Source organism: Capra hircus, chromosome 8 (assembly GCF_001704415.2).
Source record: "Capra hircus breed San Clemente chromosome 8, ASM170441v1, whole genome shotgun sequence".
NCBI lineage: Eukaryota > Metazoa > Chordata > Mammalia > Artiodactyla > Bovidae > Capra > Capra hircus.
In genome coordinates, this window is record NC_030815.1 from 94,732,950 (window position 1) to 94,755,090 (window position 22,141).

The 22,141-nt window shown below is 43.4% G+C and overlaps 1 pseudogene; it reads left to right on the forward strand.

Moving 5' to 3' along the window:
• LOC102170787 overlaps positions 1-21,774 on the forward strand; it is a 66,162-nt pseudogene extending 44,388 nt beyond the window's left edge.

Consider the following 22,141-nt stretch of genomic DNA (forward strand, 5'->3'; position numbering starts at 1 on the left):
CTCAATCCAGGAGGTGCGAGGCCCCAAGTAATGAGCAGAAGCAGTCAATGTGAGTGCATTTCTCTGCCCACGCAGAGCTCCCCCATACTTGACAGTGGGCACAAAACAACCTGGCTCTGCTCCAAGCATGAAAACAAGGCAGGGAATGGACAGGTGGTGAAGCATTCACAAAAGCTACAAAAGAGGCAGATCAGTTTTTGTTGGTTTTTTTCCTACAATGTAGGCGCTTTTATTACTAGAAAATAAAATCCTGTCTGAGCAAATGCCAGGAAAACGATTAAGGGCTCAATTTAGACCAAGAGGTTTGGCTGGGCACTGCTGAGCAGAGAGCTAAACAATGTCAGCCCCACTCTCTGTGCACATCACGTTCAGGGTGAGCAGCCCAAGCTCCCACCAGGCCTCTCACCGCCAGTTCTGCAGAATTACAGTTAAGCTTTGGCCACTTGGTTTCAGTTAAAAGGATTGTGTGGAAGGAAGGATGAAAGGCTCTTGCGTGCAGACCAGCTACTGCATCTGAGGACTGAGAAGAAACACAGCCAGGGTAGTGCCAGGCTCTGCAGAAACTCTTCCCCTCCCCAGCCTGACCCAGAAAGGGCATGAGATGGTGGAGGAGTGTGGGCTGGTTTTGGAGTCAGACAGGCATGAGTTGCAACCCTAGTCTGTCACCCATGGGATTTTCAGGCAGGAATTTAATTTTTCTAAGCATTGGTGTCTTCATGTGTAAAGCAGAGATAATAACTTAAAAATTATTATGGGGATAAAATGGCACGATATATATAAAAGCAAAAACAGAGTAGACACTTAGTAGTTGATAGTTTCTTCCTTTCCCCGTTTTCTCTCCAGGGCCTCCTAAGCCAAAAAACCATGGCGCAGTGGGAAAGGTATGAGATTAGAGGCTGGAAAATTAGTGTTCCAGTCTTTATTCAAATCTGAGGTGTGGTGACGCTGGGCAAATCACTCAGTCTCTCTGAACCTTACTTTCTGCTGCTGAAAAATGTGGTGCTTGGACTAAATAATCTCTAAGGGCCCCTTCTATCACTCACTTTCATACAAATTATGATTAACTACCACTGTTAAGCAGTTGCTGTATGGCAGGCATGTTGCTCAGCAATGCACATATAGTATCTTCTCATGTATTATTATCCCTAGATTATGAGTGAAGAAAATGTGGTTTACATGAGCTTGGGAATTCTTCCCAGATTGAACAGCTAGTAAGAACAGGCCAGGAAGTGTTTGCCCTGACTTACTTTTTTAAACACATTAACATCTCCAGGGTTCCAAGTCTTTTTTCTGAACCACTAGGAAGTTCTAGGTCAGATTGAAACAGCCAATTCTTGGAACTAGACTTGGGGTTTCAGGCCTGAGGAATACTGATCCACTTGCAGCAGCATGAAACTGGCCCAACAGAGGAAGAATCTCACATCAGGAGGTGGGAAGGAGACACTGCAAATAGAATTCCTGGGGCTTTCAATCAGGCCAGAGAGGGCACTGTGGGGAGCCAGGGAGAGCCAGGCAGACAGGTGTGTCGTCAGCCAAGTGAGCAAGCAGTCAGCGTAAAGGTCAACACAGCAAGGCTGGCAGAGGCCTCACAGTGGCCAACTTGAGTTCAAGCAAAAATACAGACTATTTGGACTGCACCACTGTGGAGTGTGTAGGCTAGAGGGAGTGCTGTGACTTGGCAGCCAGTTTCTATTTCTAGAGACACAGGCTTCAGTCTGACTGGCAACAAGGAGCCTCAGGAAGACTCATGGCCAGGCCATGGAACCAAGAGTTGGGTAAGTGAACTGCTGTTAAGCTCCATATCTAGGACAATATTAAATAATGCCCTAAAACTTAGTGATTTGAAACCACAGAGATGTATTATTTCTCACAATTCTGCGGACTGGTTAGTCTCAGATGGGCAGTTCTTCAGCTCCATGCAGTGTTGGCTGAGTGACTACATCAACTTTGAGCAGGGCTGTGGCTTGTTGCTTTTGTTGTTCACTTAGTAAGTCATGTCTGACTTTTTGCAACCCCACAAGCTGCAGCACACCAGGCTCCCCTGCCCTTCACCATCTCCCAGTGTTTGCCCAACCTTATGTCCATAGAATCGGTGATGCCATCCAACAATCTCATCCTCTTTCGTCCCCTTCTCCTTCTGCCCTCAACCTTTCCGAGCATCAGGGTCTTTTCCAATGAGTCAGCTCTTCGCATTGGATTACCAAAGTGTTGGAGCTTCAGCTTCAGCATCAGTCTTTCCAATGAATTTACAGGGTTGGTTTCCTTTAGGATTGACTGGTTTGATCTCCTTGCTGTCCAAGGGACTCTCAAGAGTCTTCTCCAGCACCACAATGCAAAAGCACCAATTCTTCAACGTTTAGCCTTCTTTATGGTCCAACTCTCACATCCATACATGACTACTGGAAAACCCTTAGCTTTTACTATGTGGACCTTTGTCAGCAAAGTGATATCTCTGCTTTTCAATACACTGTCTAGGTTTGTCATAGCTTTCCTTCCAAGAAAGCAAGGGTCTTTTAATACATGACTGCAGTCACAGTCCACAGCAATTTTGGAGCCCAAGAAAATAAAGCCTGTCACTGTTTCCAGTTTTTCCCCACTTGCCATGAAGTGATAGGGCCAGATGCCATGATCTTGTTTTTTGAATGTTGAATTTTAAACCAGCTTTTTCACTCTCTTCTTTCAACTTCATCAAGAGGTTCTTTAGTTCCTCTTCAACTTCTGCCATTAAAGTGGTGTCATCTGCATATCTGAGGTTGTTGATATTTCTCCTGGCAATCTTGATTCCAGCCTGTGATTCATCCAGCCCGGCATTTTGCATGATGTAATCTGCATATAAGTTAAATAAGGAGGGTGACAACTCTCCTTTCCCAGTTGCAAACCAGTCCATTGTTCCATGTCCAGTTCTAACTGTTGCCTCTTAACCTGCATACAGGTTCATCAGGAGGTAGGTAAGGTGGTCTGGTATTCCCATCTCTTTAAGAATTTTCTAGTTTGTTGTGATCCACACAGTCAAAGGCTTTAACTTTTTCATAGCCAGCGAAACAGAAGTAGATGTTTTACTGGAATTCTCTTGCTTTTCCTATGATCCAACAGATGTTCGTAATTTGATCTCTGGTTCCTCTGCCTTTTCTAAATTCAGCTTGTACATCTGGAAGTTCTCCATTCACATACTCTTGAAGCCAAGAATACTGAAAAGGGTTTCACTCACACAACTGGCAGTGGTGGCTGACTGTAGGATGGGAGACCTCAGGTCTTTGTTGTTAGGGACCAAACGACGGGCTCTAGGACCTGAGTCATGTTTACCAGAAAGAGACAGGATATGCGCTCATCCTGCCTGGCCAATCATGTAACGCCAGCTACTCCTGTAACTGAGACAAAGAACTGCCTGTATATAAGCCGCCATACTCCTTTGTTCGGGGCTCTTGTCGGATTCCCTTGTGTGGGATGAGACTTGGGCCCTAACGCGCTAGAGATAAACTCCCTTCTTGCCCTTGCATTACCGTGGTGGACTTGCTCTCTCTCTCGGTCGGTTTGGAGATACAGGCTCAGAGCATAACATTTGGGGGCTCGTCCGGGATCTCCATCCTGCCGGGGAGGACAACTCTCCTGGTAAAAGGGAGTAACCTCGTTAGGAGATAAGAGCTCTGAGCACCGGTGCTAATGTTGCATAAGCCCAGATTAAGTCCAGGGCCCAGTATCGTACTGGGGAGGCATCTGGGTGTAAAGTGCAGAGGCAAGTCCAGCATAAGGCCAGGGCCCAGTTTCGTGCTGGGGAGGCGGCTGGCTCTGTGAACATCCTGCAGGTAAGATTGAGTGCATTGTCGGTGGCCACCTTGCGTTTGTTATCTGTTTGTCTATTCGTGGTGTCTGTGTTGCTCTTTGTGTGCTCTGTTGGCTCCCAGTGTACTTTTCCGTGATCATGGGACAAACAACTTCTACTCCTTTATCTCTTATGATTAACCACTTCTCTGATTTCAAGTCTAGAGCACAGAATCTATCATTGCTGGTGAAGAAAAGCAAGTTAGTAACTTCTGCCGAGTGGCCTGCTTTTGATGTCAGCTGGCCACAAGAAGGCACCTTCAGCCTGCCTACTATTCGAGCGGTCAGAGAGAAGGTGCTCGCCCCCTACCCTTCGGGACACCCAGCCAGACCAAACTCCATACATTTTGGTCTGACAGGACCTAGTGGAAAACCCCCTGGCCTGGCTAAAACCTTTTGTTTTTCAGCCCCTCACTTCCCTTCCCTCTTCCCCGCCCTTGCTTCCACAGGTTCCACAGGTTTCATCAGGAGAAGCCAGAAAGAGAACCAAGCCTTCAGCTCCTCCCAGAAAAAGGGGCCCCGCCTAGGGAACTCGGGGAAAGGCGAAAAAAAAATGGCCGGCGTAGCGGAAGAAGACCCGGAGGTTCCCTCCTCCACCGTTCATGCATTTCCGGTTCGGGTGGGGCCAGCCAGAGAGGGTGGAGAACGGACATATCAGTATTGGCCCTTCTCCACTAGTGATTTGTACAATTGGAAAACCCAGACTCCCTCCTTCTCTGAAAAACCGCAGGGTCTTATTGATCTTTTAGAGTCTATCCTGTTTACTCACAATCCCACTTGGGATGATTGTCAGCAACTGTTACAGGGACTTTTTACAACAAAGGAGACGCTAAAAAAATAAAAAGCGTCTCTACACCCGTCCAACACCCTGAGGCTGAAGCTCCGGCGTCGTCAACAAGACCAAGACAACTCGTCTAGACCATCTTATGGATGACCATGTTACTCTGCTCTGAAGCTGCCAGCGTGAACCTGCACCAACCCGTCAAAATCACCTGAAAACTGCAAAATGGACTAACACGTAAAATGCTTAACTTCACCACCGCAATACATCCACCAAATACTTGGTGGCCAGACTTATACTTTGACCTTAAGCCGGTGGTAAATGTACCCTAAAAGAGGGGCAAGCTCAAAAATCATGCATTCTGGGCATGTCCAGGTGCACCCAGGCATAACTAAAAGATCTGTGGGGGGATTCAGGGGGGACTCTGTGCTGCCCTAAAAAAAGAGTGTTGTTTTTATGCTGATCACACAAAAATAGTTTAAAAATCTATGGCCAAAATAAGAGAGGGACTAGCCCAATGTAAACGAGAACGTGAGGCTCAACAAAGATGGTTTGAGTCTTGGTTTCAACAATCCCCTTGGTTGACCACCCTAATCTCCACCTTGCTGCGACCCCTGCTAATACTTTTACTAATGCTTACCTTTGGCCCATGTATTATCAATAGACTTGTAGCCTTTGTAAAAAACGCATAAATACTGTACAGCTGTTTGTGCTTCAACAACAATATCAAACTGTGTCTCAGGACCGAGGGGAAGACTCCTCTATATGATCTAAGGACAGGGGGGAATGTTAGGGACCAAACGACGGGCTCTAGGACCTGAGTCATGTTTACCAGAAAGAGACAGGATATGCACTCATCCTGCCTGGCCAATCATGTAACACCAGCTACTCCTGTAACTGAGACAAAGAACTGCCTGTATATAAGCCACCATACTCCTTTGTTCGGGGCTCTTGTCGGATTCCCTTGTGTGGGATGAGACTTGGGCCCTAGCGCGCTAGAGATAAACTCCCTTCTTGCCCTTGCATTACCATGGTGGACTTGCTCTCTCTCTCGGTCAGTTCGGAAATACGGGCTCGGAGCATAACATTTGTCACATGATCTCTTGTGTTCTAGGATCTCTCTCCACCAGAATAGACTGGACTTCTTTACACAGCAAGTGGCTAACACCAGAAATTAATCAATACACAAATAATCAATTGTGTTTCTTTATACCAGCAATAACAATTCGAAACTGAATTTAAAATTTTAGAAACAGTACCCCTGGCAATTCCAAAACATGAAATACTTAGATGTCAGCTATAAACTATAAAACACTGATGAAATAATTTTTTGTAAGAGTTAAACACATGAAGATATACCATATTCATAGATTGGAAGATTCAATATGCTAATATATCAATTCTCCCCAAATTTATTTCTAGACTTACGTTGGGAAATCCCAACATTATCCTAATCAAGTTTTACAGCTATTTACAACTTGATTCTTAAAAAGGCAAAGGAACTAGAATAAACAACAAAATCTGAAAATGAACAGCAATTGGATGAATACTCTCTAGTACATCCATACAGTGAAACACTACTGAACATTAAAAAAAAAAGAGAAAGATTGACATACACAACAACTAGGATGAATCTCACACACACTCTTTATTCTAAGGGACACATACCAGACAAATTTTATAATACTATAAGATTCCATTTGCATGTCATTCTGGAAGAGACAAAAACATAGGAACTTACTATAATCAAGACCAGATGCTAATGAACATAAGATAGATCAATAAGACAAAACAGAGGGGCCAGGGAAAAAAACACATATGGCCAGTGGGTTTTTGAAAGAGATACAAAGGCAATTAAATAGGAAAAAGTTAGATTTGTGAGCAATGGTGCCAGATCAAATGGCCATCAATATACTACAAAAACATGAATCTTTTTTTAATTATTTATTTCAATTGGAGGCTAATTACTTTACAATATTGTGGTGGTTTTTGCCATACATTGGCATGAATCTGCCACAGGTGTACATGTGTTCCCCATCCTGAACACCCCTCCCACCTCCCTCCCCATCCTATCCCTCAAGGCCATCCCAGTGCACCAGCCCTGAGCACCCTGTCTCACGCATCAGACCTGGACTGGCAATCTATTTCATATATGATAATATACATGTTTCAGTGCTATTCTCTCAAATCATCCCACCCTTGCCTTCTCCCACAAAGTCCAAAAGTCTGTGTTTTACATCTGTGTCTCTTTTGCTGTCTCACATATAGGTTCATCATTACCATCTTTCTAAATTCCATATATATGCATTAATATACTGTATTAGTGTTTTTCTTTCTGACTTACTTCACTCTGTATAATAGGCTCCAGTTTCATCCACCTCATTAGAACTGATTCAAATGCATTCTTTTTAATAGCTGAGTAATATTCCATTATATATATGTACCACAGCTTTCTTATCCATTCTTCTGCTTATGGACATCTAGGTTGCTTCCATGTCCTGGCTATTATAAACAGTGAGGCAATGAACATTTGGGTACACGTGTCTCTTTCAATTCTGGTTTCCTCAGTGTGTATGCCCAGAAGTGGGATTGCTGGGTCAAATGACAGTTCTATTTCCAGTTTTTTAAGGAATCTCCACACTGTTCTCCATAATGGCTGTACTAGTTTGCATTCCCAGCAACAGTGAAAGAGGGTTCCCTTTTCTCCACACCCTCTCCAGCATTTATTGTTTGTAGACTTCAAAAACTTGAATCTTGGCCAATATCTCACACTTGGTACAAAATTTAACAAAATGGACTTAAATGTAAAATGTAAAGTTAGAAAACTTTTAGCAGAAAATATTGTGACCTTGGGTTAAGCAAAGAATTCTTAGGACAACAAAGCACAATAAACAAAGTAAAAATATTGATAAATTGGACTTAAATTTTTCACATCTTGCTTTATTAAATACACTGCAATATTATCCTGGGGAAAGCAAAATAAAGGGCATAGAATAGATCAGTAAGTGCTAGGAGCTAAGAGTTAGTAGAGGGTTTTACCACAAAGAGGCAGCATAGGGAATTCGAAGGGAGAAAACTGTCTAAATTCTGATTGTCTTAGTAGTTACATAACTCTGTGTACTCGTTAAAATCACAAAACTACACAACAACAAAAGTAAATTTTACTGTATAGGTATTTAAAAATAAGTAACATAGATAAAACTCAGTCAAAAAAATCTAGTCACTACTCCTCCAGACCTACCATGGAGATGATACCAAATATTATCTCCATAGCAAAGAAACATTTCAAAATGCTCACACCCCTGTTAATAAAATAATAAAGATTCAATCAGAGAAATGTCACTTTGCCTCTCTGTTACACATATTTTTAAATTTTTAACAATACTCAGTCCTGGCAAAGGTATGACAAAATGGGCACAATCAAATGCAATAAAAGGACATGAGAATTTGTCTATCCTTTTCGGAAAGCAATATAGCAATATGCATCAAGAGCCTTAAAAGTGTTTTTACCCTTAAAGGCACTTCTCAGAATCAATCCTCAGGAAGTAATCAGAGATTCTGATGAGGTTCATTATCTTTTCTGCATTGCAATACTGTCTCCCTCATCACAGGGACAGACGTGCAGCGGCTCCTAAACAAATGTTGCTGACTATCTGGACGGCAACTGACTTCCATAAAGCATCTGCTTCCAGCCAGGCACCTAGTAGGAAGCGAAGCCTCTTCTGCTTAGGTCTGTTTGGTCAGGATGCTGCCTTCTGTGTCACAGCATTAAGGACTGTCTACACTGCCTGTGAACAACTGCAGTGGTGGTTACATTCTTAATGAGTTAGCAAGTGGCGCCCCTGGCTGTGCCCATAGAGACAGCAGGGGTCCTCATCCAGAGTGACAGCTTTATGAGAGACAAACCTAAACCAGATGGGAGCAATCAAACAGACAAGAGAGTCGGTTCAGCAGATACTGGGGGCTGTTGGGAAAGCTAAGGAACTGGGTCTGAAAGAACACTTTAAGAGGAAGAAAGACCCAGGTATAGGACACATAGTCAAGGTCTTGTTTCCAGACCCCACCACTGATGTCCATGCCCTAAGGAAAATTACTCTCTTTAATCTCAGCTAACAGTTTAATCTCAGCTCCATTAATCCCTGTACTCTGTGTATTCATCTAGTCACTGCTGTTCCATTTCTCTATTCTGACTGATTGACTGTCTGTTTACACAACAGCCTCGGGCCTGACCACAGTGCTCTGGGCACCACCTCAGTCCTGCCACCTGGGCTCTTCCCCCCTCCCAAGGCTCCTCACACCCCCTATCCATGATTTACCCCATATTTCCTCAGAGGTTATAACAAGCACTGTATAGGCTTGGCAATGGGACCAACTTATTAGGGAAGCAAGGAATATTTCCAGAATAACATCTCTTCAACTGGAGAACATTAATTCTGTATGGTGACTCTAACAACAGTGACCACTCCTAATATTTATTTAGCAAGCACTCTCTGTGTACTAGGCTCTGTGCCAAATGCTCTACACATATTATAAATTGTTATGATTTAATTCATCAGTCAGACAGTTCAGGGGCTCAGTCATGTCTGACTCGTTGCAACCTCATGGATTGCAGTACGCCAGGCCTCTGTGTCCATCACCAACTCCTGGAGTTTACTCAAACTCATGTCCATTGAGTCGGCGATGCCATCCAACCGTCTCATCCTCTGTCATTCCCTTCTCCACATGCCTTCAGTCTTACCCAGTATCAGGGTCTTTTCAAATGAGTCAGCTCTTTGCATCAGGTGGCCAAAGTATTGGAGTTTCAGTTTCAACATCAGTCCTTCTAATGAACACTCAGGACTGATCTCCTTTACGATGGACTAGTTGGATCTCCTTGCAGTCCAAGGGACTCTCAAGAGTCTTCTCCAACACCACAGTTCAAATGCATCAATTCTTTGGCAATCAATTCTTTATAGTCCAACTCTCACATCCATACGTGACTCCTGGGAAAACCATAGCTTTGACTAGATGGGCCTTTGTTGGCAAAGAAATGTCTCTGCTTTTTAATACGCTGCCTAGGTTAGTCATAACTTTTCTTCCAAGGAGCAAGTGTCTTTTAATTTCATGGCTGCAGTCACCATCTGTAGTGATTTTGGAGCCCCCCAAAATAAAGTCTGTCACTGTTTCCAATGTTTCCCCATCTATTTGCCATGAAGTGATGGGACCAGATGCCATGATCTTTGTTTTCTGAATGTTGAGCTTTAAGCCAACTTTTTCACTCTCCTCTTTCACTTTCAACAAGAGGCTCTTCAGTTCTTCTCTGCTTTCTGCCATAAGAGTGGTGTCATCTGCATATCTGAGGTTATTGGTATTTCTCCCGGCAATCTTATTCCAGCTTGCGCTTCCTACAGCCCAGCATTTCCCATGATGTACTCTTCATATAAGTTATTAAATAAGCAGGGTGACAATATACAGCCTTGACGTACTCCTTTTCCTATTTGGAACCAGTCTGTTGTTCCATGTCCAGTTCTAACTGTTGCTTCCTGACCTGCATACAGATTTCTCAGGAGGCAGGTCAGGTGGTCTGGTATTCCCATCTCTTTCAGAATTTTCCACAGCTTCTGGTGATACACACAGTCAAAGGCGTTGGCTTAGTCAATAAAGCAGAAATAGATGTTTCTCTGGAACTCTCTTGCTTTTTCAATGACCCAGCAGATGTTGGCAATTTGATCTCTGGTTCCTCTGCATTCTCTAAATCCAGCTTGAACATCTGGAGGTTCACAGTTCACATACTGTTGAAGCCTTCCTTGGAGAATTTTGAGCATTACTTTACTATTGTGTGAGATGAGTGCAATTGGGCAGGTAGTTTGAGTATTCTTTGGCATTGCCTTTCTGTGGGATTGGAATGAAAACTGACCTTTTCCAGTCCTGTAGCCACTGTTGAGTTTTCCAAATTTTCTGGCATATTGACTGCAGCACTTTCACAGCATCATCTTTTAGGATTTGAAATAGCTTAATTGGAATTCCATCACCCACTAGCTTTGTTCTTAGTGATGCTTCCTAAGGCCCACTTGACTTCACATTCCAGAATGTCTGGCTCTAGATGAGAGATCACACCATTATGATTATCTGGGTAGTGAAGTTTTGTTTTTTGTTTTTTTTTGTATAGCTCTTCTGTGTATTCTTGCCACCTCTTCTTAATATCTTCTGCTTCTGTTAGGTCCATACCATTTCTGTCCTTTATTGAGCCCATCTTTGCATGAAATGACTTCCTGGGTGGTCAGAGGGTAAGGAGCCTGCCTACAGTGCGGGAGACCCAGGTTCAATCCCTGGGTGGGGAAGATCTCCAGGAGAAGGAAATAGCAACCCACTCTGGTATTCTTGCCTAGAAAATCCCATGGATGGAGGAGCCTGGTGGCCTACAGTCCATGGGGCCGCAAAGAGTCGCACACGACTGAGAGACTTCACATTCACTTTGCATGAAATGTTCCCATGGTATCTCTAATTTTCTTGAAGAGATCTCTAGTCTTTCCCATTCTATTATTTTCCTCTATTTCTTTGCATTGATCACTGAGGAAGGCTTTCTTGTCTCTCCTTGTTATTCTTTTTTTTTTTAATTTTAAAATCTTTAATTCTTACATGCATTCCCAAACTGAACCCCCCTCGTGTATACTATCATGTAAGAATTGAATCGCCAGTCTATGTCTGATGCAGGATACAGCATGCTTGGAGCTGGTGCATGGGGATCTCCTTGTTATTCTTTGGAACTCTGCATTCAAATGGGTATATCCTTCCTTTTCTCCTTTGCTTTTAGCTTCTCTTCTTTTCACAGCTATTTGTAAGGCCTCCTCAGACAGCCATTTGGGTTTTTGCATTTCTTTTTCTTGGGGATGGTCTTGATCCCTGTCTCCTGTACAATGTCACGAATCTCTGTCCATAGTTCTTCAGGCACTCTGTCTGTCAGATCTAATCCCATGAATCTATTTATCAATTCCACTGTATAATCATAAAGGATTTGATTTAGGTCATACCTGAATGGTCTAGTGGTTTTCTGTACTTTCTTCAATTCTGAATTTGGCAATAAGGAGTTCATGATCTGAGCTATAGTCAGCTCCTGGTCTTGTTTTTGCTGACTGTATAGAGTTTCTCCATCTTTGGCTGCAAAGAATATAATCAATCTGACTTCGGTGTTGACCATCTGGTGATGTCCATGTGTAGAGTCTTCTCTTGTGTTGTTGGAAGAGGATGTTTGCTATGACCAGTGTGTTCTCTTGGCAAAACTCTACTAGCCTTTGCCCTGCTTCTTTCTGTACTCCAAGGCCAAATGCTTATGATGTTTCTTACTTCCTACTTTTTTCTTATAATGGACATCTTTTTTATTCTAGGTCTTTAGTCTTATAACATTCACTTCACTTCTTAATTATTTCCTAGACTTATTATTATTATTTTGCTTGATGACAGATCATTCTGTTGTTTTATTGCATCCAAGTACTGCATTTTACTTTTTGTTACTATGATGGCTACTCCATTTCTTCTAATGGATTCTTGCCCACAGTAGTAGATATAATGGTCATCTAAGTTAAATTCACCCATTCCAGTCCATTTTAGTTTGCTGATTCCTAAAATGTTGATGTTCACTCTTGCCATCTCCTGTTTGACCACTTCCAATTTGCCTTGATTCATGGACCTAACATTCCAGATTCCTATGCAATATTGCTCTTTACAACATTGGACTTTGCTTCTGTAACCAGCCTCATCCACAATCGTGTGTTGTTTTTGCTTTGGCTCCGTCTCTTCATTCTTTCTGGAGTTACTTCTCCACTGATCTCCAGTAGCATATTGGGCACCTACCAACTTGGGGAGTTCATCTTTCAATGCCCTCCTATCTTTTTGCCTTTTTATACTGTTCATGCAGTTCTCAAGGCAAGAATACTGAAGTGGTCTGCCAGCCACTTCTCTAGTGCACCACATTTTGTCAGAACTCGCCACCATGACCCATCTACCTTGGGGGGCGCTACATGGCATGGCTCAGAGTTTCATTGAGTTAGACAAGGCTGCGGTCCATGTGATCAGTTTGGTTAGTTTTCTGTGATTGTGGTTTTCAGTCTGTCTGCCCTCTGATGGAGAAGAATAAGAGGCTTATGGAAGCTTCCTGATGGGAGAGACTGACTGAGGGGAAAACTGGGTCTTGTTCTGATGAGGGGGCCATGCTCAGTAAATCTTTAATTCAATTTTCTGTTGATGGGTGGAGCTGTGTTCCCTCCCTGTTATTTACCTGTGGCCAAACTGATGCTGAAGCTGAAACTCCAATACTTTGGCCACCTAATGCAAAGAGTTGACTCATTGGAAAAGACCCTGATGCTGGGAGGGATTGGGGGCAGGAGGAGAAGGGGACAACAGAGGATGAGATGGCTGGATGGCATCATCGACTCGATGGACATGAGTTTGAGTGAACTCCGAGAGTTGGTGATGGACAGGGAGGCCTGGCATGCTGTGATTCATGGAGTCACAAAGAGTCGGACACAACTGAGCGACTGAACTAAACTGAACTGAAACTACGGGGGAGGTTTTTCCAGTAGTCATGTATGGATATGAGAGTTGGACTGTGAAGAAAGCTGAGCACCGAAGAATTGATGCTTTTGAACCGTGGTGTTGGAGAAGACTCTTGAGAGTCCCTTGGACTGCAAGGAGATCCAACCAGTACATTCTGAAGGAGATCAGCCCTGGGATTTCTTTGGAAGGAATGATGCTAACGCTGAAACTCCAACAGTTTGGCCACCTCGTGTGAAGAGTTGACTCATTGGAAAAAACTCTGATGCTGGGGGGGATTGGGGGCAGGAGGAGAAGGGGATGACAGAGAATGAGATGACTGGATGGCATCACTGCCTAGATGAAGGTGAATCTGAGTGAACTCCGGGAGATGGTGATAGACAGGGAGGCCTTGTGCTGTGATTCATGGGGTCGCAAAGAGTCGGACACAACTGAGCAAATGAACTGAACTGAATGAAGATAATGGTGACCTCCTTCAAAAGGTCCCACGTATGTACTGCTACACTCAGTGCCCCCAACCCTGCAGCAGGGCACCACCGACCTACACCTCCACTAGAGACTCCTGGACACTTCTGGGCAAGTTTGGGTCAGTCTCTTGTGGGATCATTGCTCCTTTCTCCTGGGTCCTGGTGCACACAAAGTTCTGTTTGTGCCCTCCAAGAGTCTACTTTACTTCCAATTCCTGTGTAAGTTCTGGCAGCTCTATGGTGGGGTTAATGGCGACCTCCTCCAAGAGAGCTTATGCCTACCCAAGTCTGCTGCACCCAGAGCCCCTGCCCCTGCAGCAGTCCACTGCTGACCCATACCTCCATAGAAGATGTTAAACACAGTTTTGTCTCAGTCTCTGTGGGGTCTCTGGGTCCTGGTGCAACAAGGTTTGTTTGAGCCCTCCAAGCCTCTCTGGGGGGAATGGGGATTGATTCTAAATGCGAATTTGCCCCTCATACCATCTTGCTGTGGCTTCTCTGACCTTGAACATGGGGTATCCCCTCAAAGTCACTCCAGCACTGCACAGCCACCGCTCCAGCACCATGCAGCTGGATTTAACTCATAGAGCAACCCTATGAGGTGGATACTTATATTATCATTATTAACATCCCAATTTTACATATAAGGAATTGAAATCTCAGAAAGGAATTTTCCCAGGACAAAAAGGCTAATAAGCAACACTGACAGAGGTCAGATTCTACTAAGCATGGGGGCTATAGGGTGAGCAAGAGAGATCCAGTCCCTCCCCTCAAGAAACTCATTGTCCAATAGATTATGGAAACCTCAATAGCTGTCCTAATTGACCAGAGAGCAGGGATTCAAAATCATAAACCAAAGCCCAAGCATATAATCACAATACTTTCTCCTTCTCTCTTACAGCAAACAGTCCAACTGTGAGAAACAAATCCTGGAAATTCTCAGGCTAAAGTGAGCCACATACCTGTATGAGCAGGAGTTGATGATGAGTAGATGTTGTGTATGAGAGTACAGAATGTGTTGCAAGGCTTTACTTGAATGTTACCTTCTCAAAGAGGCCACTCTAACCATGTGCCTCCTATCAGCACTGTCAACACATCTTTCCCTACTTTTTCCATCCTACTTATCACCTTCTTTTGTAATATATGATTTATTACTCCTATTGTTTAGTATGAGATTCCTCACACTCTATTATAAGCCCCCCAAGGACAGAGAATCCTACTTGTTTTGTTCACTGAGGTATCCTGGGTGCCTAGACATAGCATGGTACACAAAAAATGCACCCAGTAATTATTTTTGTGTGAATCAATAAAGATGAAAATTATATAAAGATTTAGAAGCAGATGGTACTAATTAAACAGAAGCCAAGACAGAGCAAGAAGAAATGAGCTGGGAACTGAGTTCCCAATCAGCAGGATGAGAGTTAACCTCCCAACAGTCAAGAGAGGTGTGCTGTGAGAATTGGAAGTGAGTGGTCAAAGCACATCACAGCCTGGAAACCAGAAGACCCTGCAGGAGGTAGAGTGGCTGTGTGTCTCTGTGCTCAGAAACACATCAGAAACCTGACATCCAGGAAGCTAGGGTGGATCAGGAAGAGTCCAGCCATCTGTGTTCTGCAAGAAACAGGGAGTCAGGAGGTCAATGAGCACTCAGGGCCTGGGGATCAAAGCAGGCAAAGGCCAAAATCCAGGAAGTCTGGGAAGGCAAGATAATGGTACCCATCCACCAAAACACAGAGAAGAGCCCAATCCTAAAGGCAGAGATTGTGAGAGCTAATGTTTCTTTCAATTACTCTCCAAGGAGGCATATGGTGCTTAGGACTGCAGAGGTGAGCAGGGCAGGGAGCATGGTTTAATGGCATCTCTCTTCCCAGCTTCAAGTTTAGTGGCTTCATTTCATAGCATGAAATTGGCCATGGTGGAAGTATTGACACCATGGAAATTGGCAAATACTATAAATCAGGGATTATTTGCTTGTTTTTGGGGTGGCTGGTTGTTAAATATTTACCAGCACACTGCTAGTATGGAACCTAGGCTACAGGGAGGCTCGGTTCTCAACTAGAAGATGGCAGTGGAATTGCAGGTAGGTACTTAGGCTAAGGCAGACTCCATGGAAAGCTCCTGTACCCTTTGACAACTGCAGACAGAGCAAGGAGTCAACTTAATAGAACGCTTCCCTGGGGTTCTCCTATTCACTGTAGAGCTTACACAGAAATTCTGTCTCTTAAATTTGGAAGCCAGAGGCTTGTTTGAACTCATTTATTGTTTATTCATTTATTCAACAAGTACTAATCAAAGGCTTATCATGTGCCCGGGTAGCATTAGACCATCAGGGTAATGAGACAGATTGTTCCTGCCCTCATGGGACTTATTGATGATCAAATGTGGCTTGTAAACTCATTTAATACAGCCTTCAAGTTAGGGGTGGGATTTCTTTGGAAGGAATGATGCTAAAGCTGAAACTCCAGTACTTTGGCCACCTCATGCGAAGAGTTGACTCATTGGAAAAGACTCTGATGCTGGGAGGGATTGGGGGCAGGAGGAGAGGGGGACGACAGAAGATGAGATGGCTGGATGGCATCACTGACTCGATGGACGTGAGTTTGAGTGAACGCCGGGAGTTGGTGATGGACAGGGAGGCCTGGCGTGCTGCGATTCATGGGGTCGCAAGGAGTCGGACACGACTGAGCAGCTGAACTGAACTGAACTGAACTGAAAGAAGGAAGAGGAAGAAGAGGAGATAAGACAAAGACCCTGTGTGCCCTGCAAAGCCTAAAATATCTATGTAGCTGGAGGCATAACCCTCCAGACAATACTACAAAGCTAATCAAAACATTGTGGTATTGGCACAAAAACAGGCATATGGATCAATGGAACAGAATAAAGAGCCCAGAAATAAACCCACCCACCTATGGTCAGTTAATCTTCAACAAAGGAGGCAAGAATATAAAATGGAGAAAAGACAGTCTCTTCAGCAAGTGGTGTTGGAAACGCTGGACAGTTTCATGTAAATCATTGAAGTCAGAACACACCCTCAACACAACACACAAAAATAAACTCAAAATAATTTAAACAATTAAATATAAGACATGATACCATAAAACTCCTAGAAAAGAACATAGGCAAAACACTCTCTGGCATGAACCATATTTATGCTTTCTTAGGTCAGTCTCCCAAAATTATAGAAATAAAAGCAAAAAATAAACAAATAGGGTCTAACCAAACTTATAAACTTTTTCACAGCAAAGGAAACCATAAACAAAATGAAAAGACAACCTAAAGACTAGAGAATTTATTTGCAAACAATGCAAGCAACAAGGGCTTAATTTCTAAAATATACAAACTGCTCATACAACTCAATACCAAAAAAACAAACAACTCAACCAAAAACTGGGCAGAAGACCTACACAGACAATTCTCTGAAGAAGACATAGAGATAGCCAACAGGCACAAAAAAAGACACTCATTATTGCTAATTATTAGAGAAATGCACATCAAAACTGCAATGAGGCATCACCTCACACCAGTCAGAATGATGACCATAATAAATGCTAGAGAGGGTATAGAGAAAAGCAAACCCTCCCACACTGTTGGTAGGAATGTAAATTCATGCAGCTGCTATGGAAAACAGTATGGAGGTTGCTTTAAAAATTTAGAATTACCATATGACCTAGCAATTCCACTCCTGGGCACATATCCAGAGAAAACTCTAATTCCCTAATTCAAAAAGATGCATGTACCCCAACAACCACTGCAGCACTACAGCCAAGACATGGAAGAAACCTAAATGTCCATCAACAGATGAATGGATAAAGAAGATGTGATACACACACAAACAAACATATTAACAAATGGAATTAGAGATTATCATACTAAGTGAACTGTCAGACAAAGAAAGACAAATATCAAATGATATCACTTATATATGGAATCTTTAAAAAAGTGATGAAGTGAAGTGAAGTCATTCAGTCATGTCCGACTCTTTGTGACCCCGTGGACTGTAGCCCACCAGGCTCCTCCGTCCATGGGATTCTCCAGGCAAGAATACTGGAGTGGGTCGCCATTTCCTTCTCAGAAACAGACTCACAGACAAATCTATGGTTACCAAAGTGGAAAGGGAGGAAGGGATAAATTAGGAGATTGAAATTAACAGATATACACCACTATACCTCTTGCCTGGAAAATCCCATGGACAGAGGAGCCGGGTAGGCTGCAGTCCATGGGGTCGCGAAGAGTCGGACACGACTGAGCGACTTCACTTTCACTTTTCATTTTCATGCATTGGAGAAGGAAATGGCAACCCACTCCAGTATTCTTGCCTAGAGAATCCCAGGGATGGGGGAGCCTGGTGGGCTGCCGTCTATGGGGTCGCACAGAGTTGGACACGACTGAAGCGACGCAGCAGCAGCAGTGGCAGCAACACCACTATACATAAAATAGATAAACAACAAGCAAAGCACAGAAAATGATATTCAATATCTTATAACAAATTATAATGGGAAAGAATATGAAAAATACATATATACATACACATAAATGTTTCTGAATTACTTTGCCATATACCGAAACTATTAATAATACAACACTGTAAATCAACTATACTTCCATCAAAAAAAAAATTTACTGTCCAGCCCATTACAAAAAAACTTTGTCAAATTTTTGTCTAGCAGCAGAGATAAATCTTACTTTTTCACAGCCCCCACAGTCAGCCATTAAAAGACCAAGGTCTGAATCAGGACTTGACCGAGGAAAGAACCATGAGTAGAGGAGGTGGTGCTTAAAAGGAATGAGTCTAGATATCTCCTGGGCTACAGCTCAGTGTTAGCTTATAAGAAATTGGTAAATATTTGTAAATATTCAGCTAAGTGGACCAGAGAATGAGACTGAGGCACACAAGGTGAGTGCAAGAAGAAGGTAGGTAAGCCCAAGAAGTCAAGAGGAAACAAAGTCAGATGACCTTTACTTTTGGTTGAGCAGTGAAGATAGAGAACAGTAACAACAGCTAACACTTCTAGAATGCCTGCTGTGTACCAAATCCTATTCCAAGTACATTTTTCATTGTAACACATTTAATGTTCCCAACAGCCCTGTGAGATTGGTCCTATTCTTATTATTCCCACTCTACAGAGGAAGAAACTGAGGTGCAGACAGGCAAAGTAACTTGCTAACAGTTGCACAGTTCATAAGTAATAAAACCAGGATTTAAAACCAGAAAATCCTATTTAGGATCTATGTTCTTAACCACCACACTGCACTCTCTCTCAGACAGACTGGTAGGAAAAGCAAAGAGAGTAGGTGGAAAAGAGGAAGAGGAGTGTGGTGATTAGTTGCATCTGAACCCAAGGACAGACAGACAGGGAAAAGCAAGCCATATTTTCGGAGGAAAAGTCCAGGCCACACTCAGAGGTGGCAGTGAGCATTTTCCAATCACTTCACAGTCATGGTTAATGCCGCTCTGTGCCAGGCTCTGTAACAGAAGCCAAGGGTACAGAGATGCGTTTGACTTGGGCTAGAGGGGATGCGGTCATGAGTTAACAGGCAATGCTAATACAGCACTGTGGAGGCTCAGCAAGGAAAGAAACTCCACCCAGTATATTTGGAAGTTATACTAGTAAGCTTAGAGCCAGGTGCCAGGATGTAGGATGCAGAGCTTGCGCTGTCTTGGGTCACCTGGACAAACCACCTCCATAATATGTCACAAAAAGACAAGGTTCAAAGGAGCACTGCAGAGTCCAACAAATATCCACATGCCAAACAAATGAAGCAAAGGCATAAATTCTGAAAGAAGCAGTGGGTCAAAAACCCAGCAGTTTTAAGAATTAGGGGTACGGTGGCAGGTAGGCAGCTGGAGAGCCCAGATCAACCAGCAGAAGCCAGAACAGAGCAAGTAGAGATGGACAAAAGGGACCTAGACATGCCAGGGTCTTCATGCCATGCCATCTTCCCTACCTCACAGCTTCGTCCCTCATCTTATTTCCTAACAGCTGACATGCTACCAGCCTTAAGAATCAGGAAGTTGCTGACTTTGGTGCCCCCTAGTGCTGGGAAGACCAGTCCAGAGTTAAGCATTTAATGCTAATACTTCTATACTCTGCCACCATCCAGCTGACCTTCCCAGGATGAGCTAACAGTCTTCCTCTAAAAGGAAGTGTCCAGCTCCTTTTCTCACTCACATTTCTTCCTGGAAACATTCCATCCAGAGCTTAAGGCTGCCAGTGACCTGACACTGTTGATGATTTCACAGTCTCCCTCTGGGAAATGAAGTGACTTAGCAGTCATTAAGACCAAGATAACAGTGCAAGTTGTCAGTGGTTCCTTGCAGAGCAGAGAAATGTCAAGGCTGTTGGGTGTCTAAATGGAGTCGCAGGTCCTAGGGTTAATGTAACAGGGGGAAAAAAATGACAGTGTACAGAGTTGAAGGCTAGTCCAACAATTATCAAGTCCCCAGGGAGTCTCCATAAAGACTTCTTGACTCTGTTCTAACAATAGGAAGGATGGTATGCTACACCATAATTCTTCCTTCCTGATTTCCAGCATACTGACCCACACTCCTATACTGGACATTACCAGTGGACAATCACTGCTGTGCTTTTAATATATTAGATATCCATAGGCCATCCATGTTTGGCCAAAACCCCTCCTCAGAGGAACTATTCACCCCACCCCATCCATATGGCAAATTCCTACATGGCCTTGTCTTCCCCAACACATTTGGTTAGTTAGGGATGAAGCTCTTGACCTGGGGAGAGCTAACCAGAGCCCTTCTTTAGGATTCTCTCAACTGGAATAAGAGAATCAGTCTATGCTTATCCACACTGCATGACCCTCTACTTGCTCTAGTGTTTCTCAGCCACTGCAACTGAGGTCTACTTGGTCTGTTTCTCTGGATTCCAACTCACTGCATCATTCTTGGCTATTTCTTCACTATCAGTATGTCTTCAAAGTATTCAGACCCTCCAGCCAGCAAGATAAGTTAGCCACTGCCATCCAGCATCAAGGGCTGAGCCTAGAAAAGCATAATAAATCTGCAAATGTTGTATAGTACAGTATAGACTAGAACTGCCACCAGAAGTCAGAAAAGGGAAAAATCAGTGTGGGGTCTTATAAAACAAATGGCTAGAATTTAGAGAGATAGAAAGGGCATTCTAATCTAGAAAAAATAATGACAATGAAGCAGAAAAGAGCTTAGGTCCAGAGGTCTGCAGACAAGAAATGAACTTGACTGGAGTGAGTCCTGTAAGAATGGGACCATAGAGCTCTGTGGCAAGCTGCAGAGTCGGGGTTCCGTTCTACAGTATGGGGTTAAAGTTTTCCAGAACACAGCTGACTTCAAGAGATACCAAGTAAAATTCAGACGGCAAGAGGGCAAAACTGACTACTATGCTCAGAAACAATTGGTAATCCAAGATAAAAATAAGTACAACACATCCAATTACAGAATGATCATTCATGTAACAAACAGAGATATCATTTGTCAGACTGCTTATGCCTGTATAGAAGGACATATAACAGTTTGTGCAGTTTATGCTCACGAACTCCCAAAGTATGGTGCGAAGGCTGGCCTGACAAATTATGCTGTGGCACACTGTACTGGCCTGCTGCTGACCTACAGGCTTCTGAATAGGTTTGGTATGGACAAAATTTACAAAGGCCAAGTCGAGGTGACTGGAGAGGAATACAATGTGGGAAGCGTTGATAGTCAACCTGGTGCCTTCACCTATTACTTCGATGCAGGACTTGCCAGGACCACTACTGAGAATAGTTTCTGGGCCCCTGAAGGGAGCTGTCAATGAAGGTTTGTCTATCCCTCACAGTACCAAACGGTTCCCTAGTTATGATTCAGAAAACAAAGAGTTCAGTGCTGAGGTACACCGAAAGCACATCACGGGGCAGAATGCTGCAGATTACATGTGTTATCTGATTGAAGAAGATGAGGATGCCTACAAGAAACAATTCTCTCCATTCATAAAGAACAACATAACTCCATACATGATGGAGGAGATGTATAAAAAAGCTCATGCTGCAATATGAGAGAATCCAGTGTATGAGAAGAAGCCTAAGAAAGAAGTTAAAAAGAAGAGGTGGAATCAGCCCAAAATGTCACTTGCTCAGAAGAAAGATCAGGTAGCTCAGAAGAAGGCAAGCTTCCTTAGAACTCAGGAATGGGCTGCTGGGAGTTAATAAAGTGAAAGTGAAAGTTGCTCAGTCATGTCCGACTCTTTGCGTCCCCATGGACTGTATAGTCCATGGAATTCTCCAGGCCAGAAGACTGGAGTGGGTAGCCTTTTCCTTCTCCAGGGGATCTTCCCAACCCAGGGATCGAACCCAGATCTCCCACATTGCAGGCAGATTCTTTACCAGCTGAGCCACAAGAGAAGCCCAGGAATTAATAAACCAAACCACAATCTTCTATCTGGATTTTTCAGGTAAAGACAATAATAAACATATCAAACAAGGAAAAAAAAAAAGAATGGGAACATAATGCCATCTGCAACAACATGGTTGGACCTAGAGATTATCACACTAAGTAAATTAGACAAAGACAAAT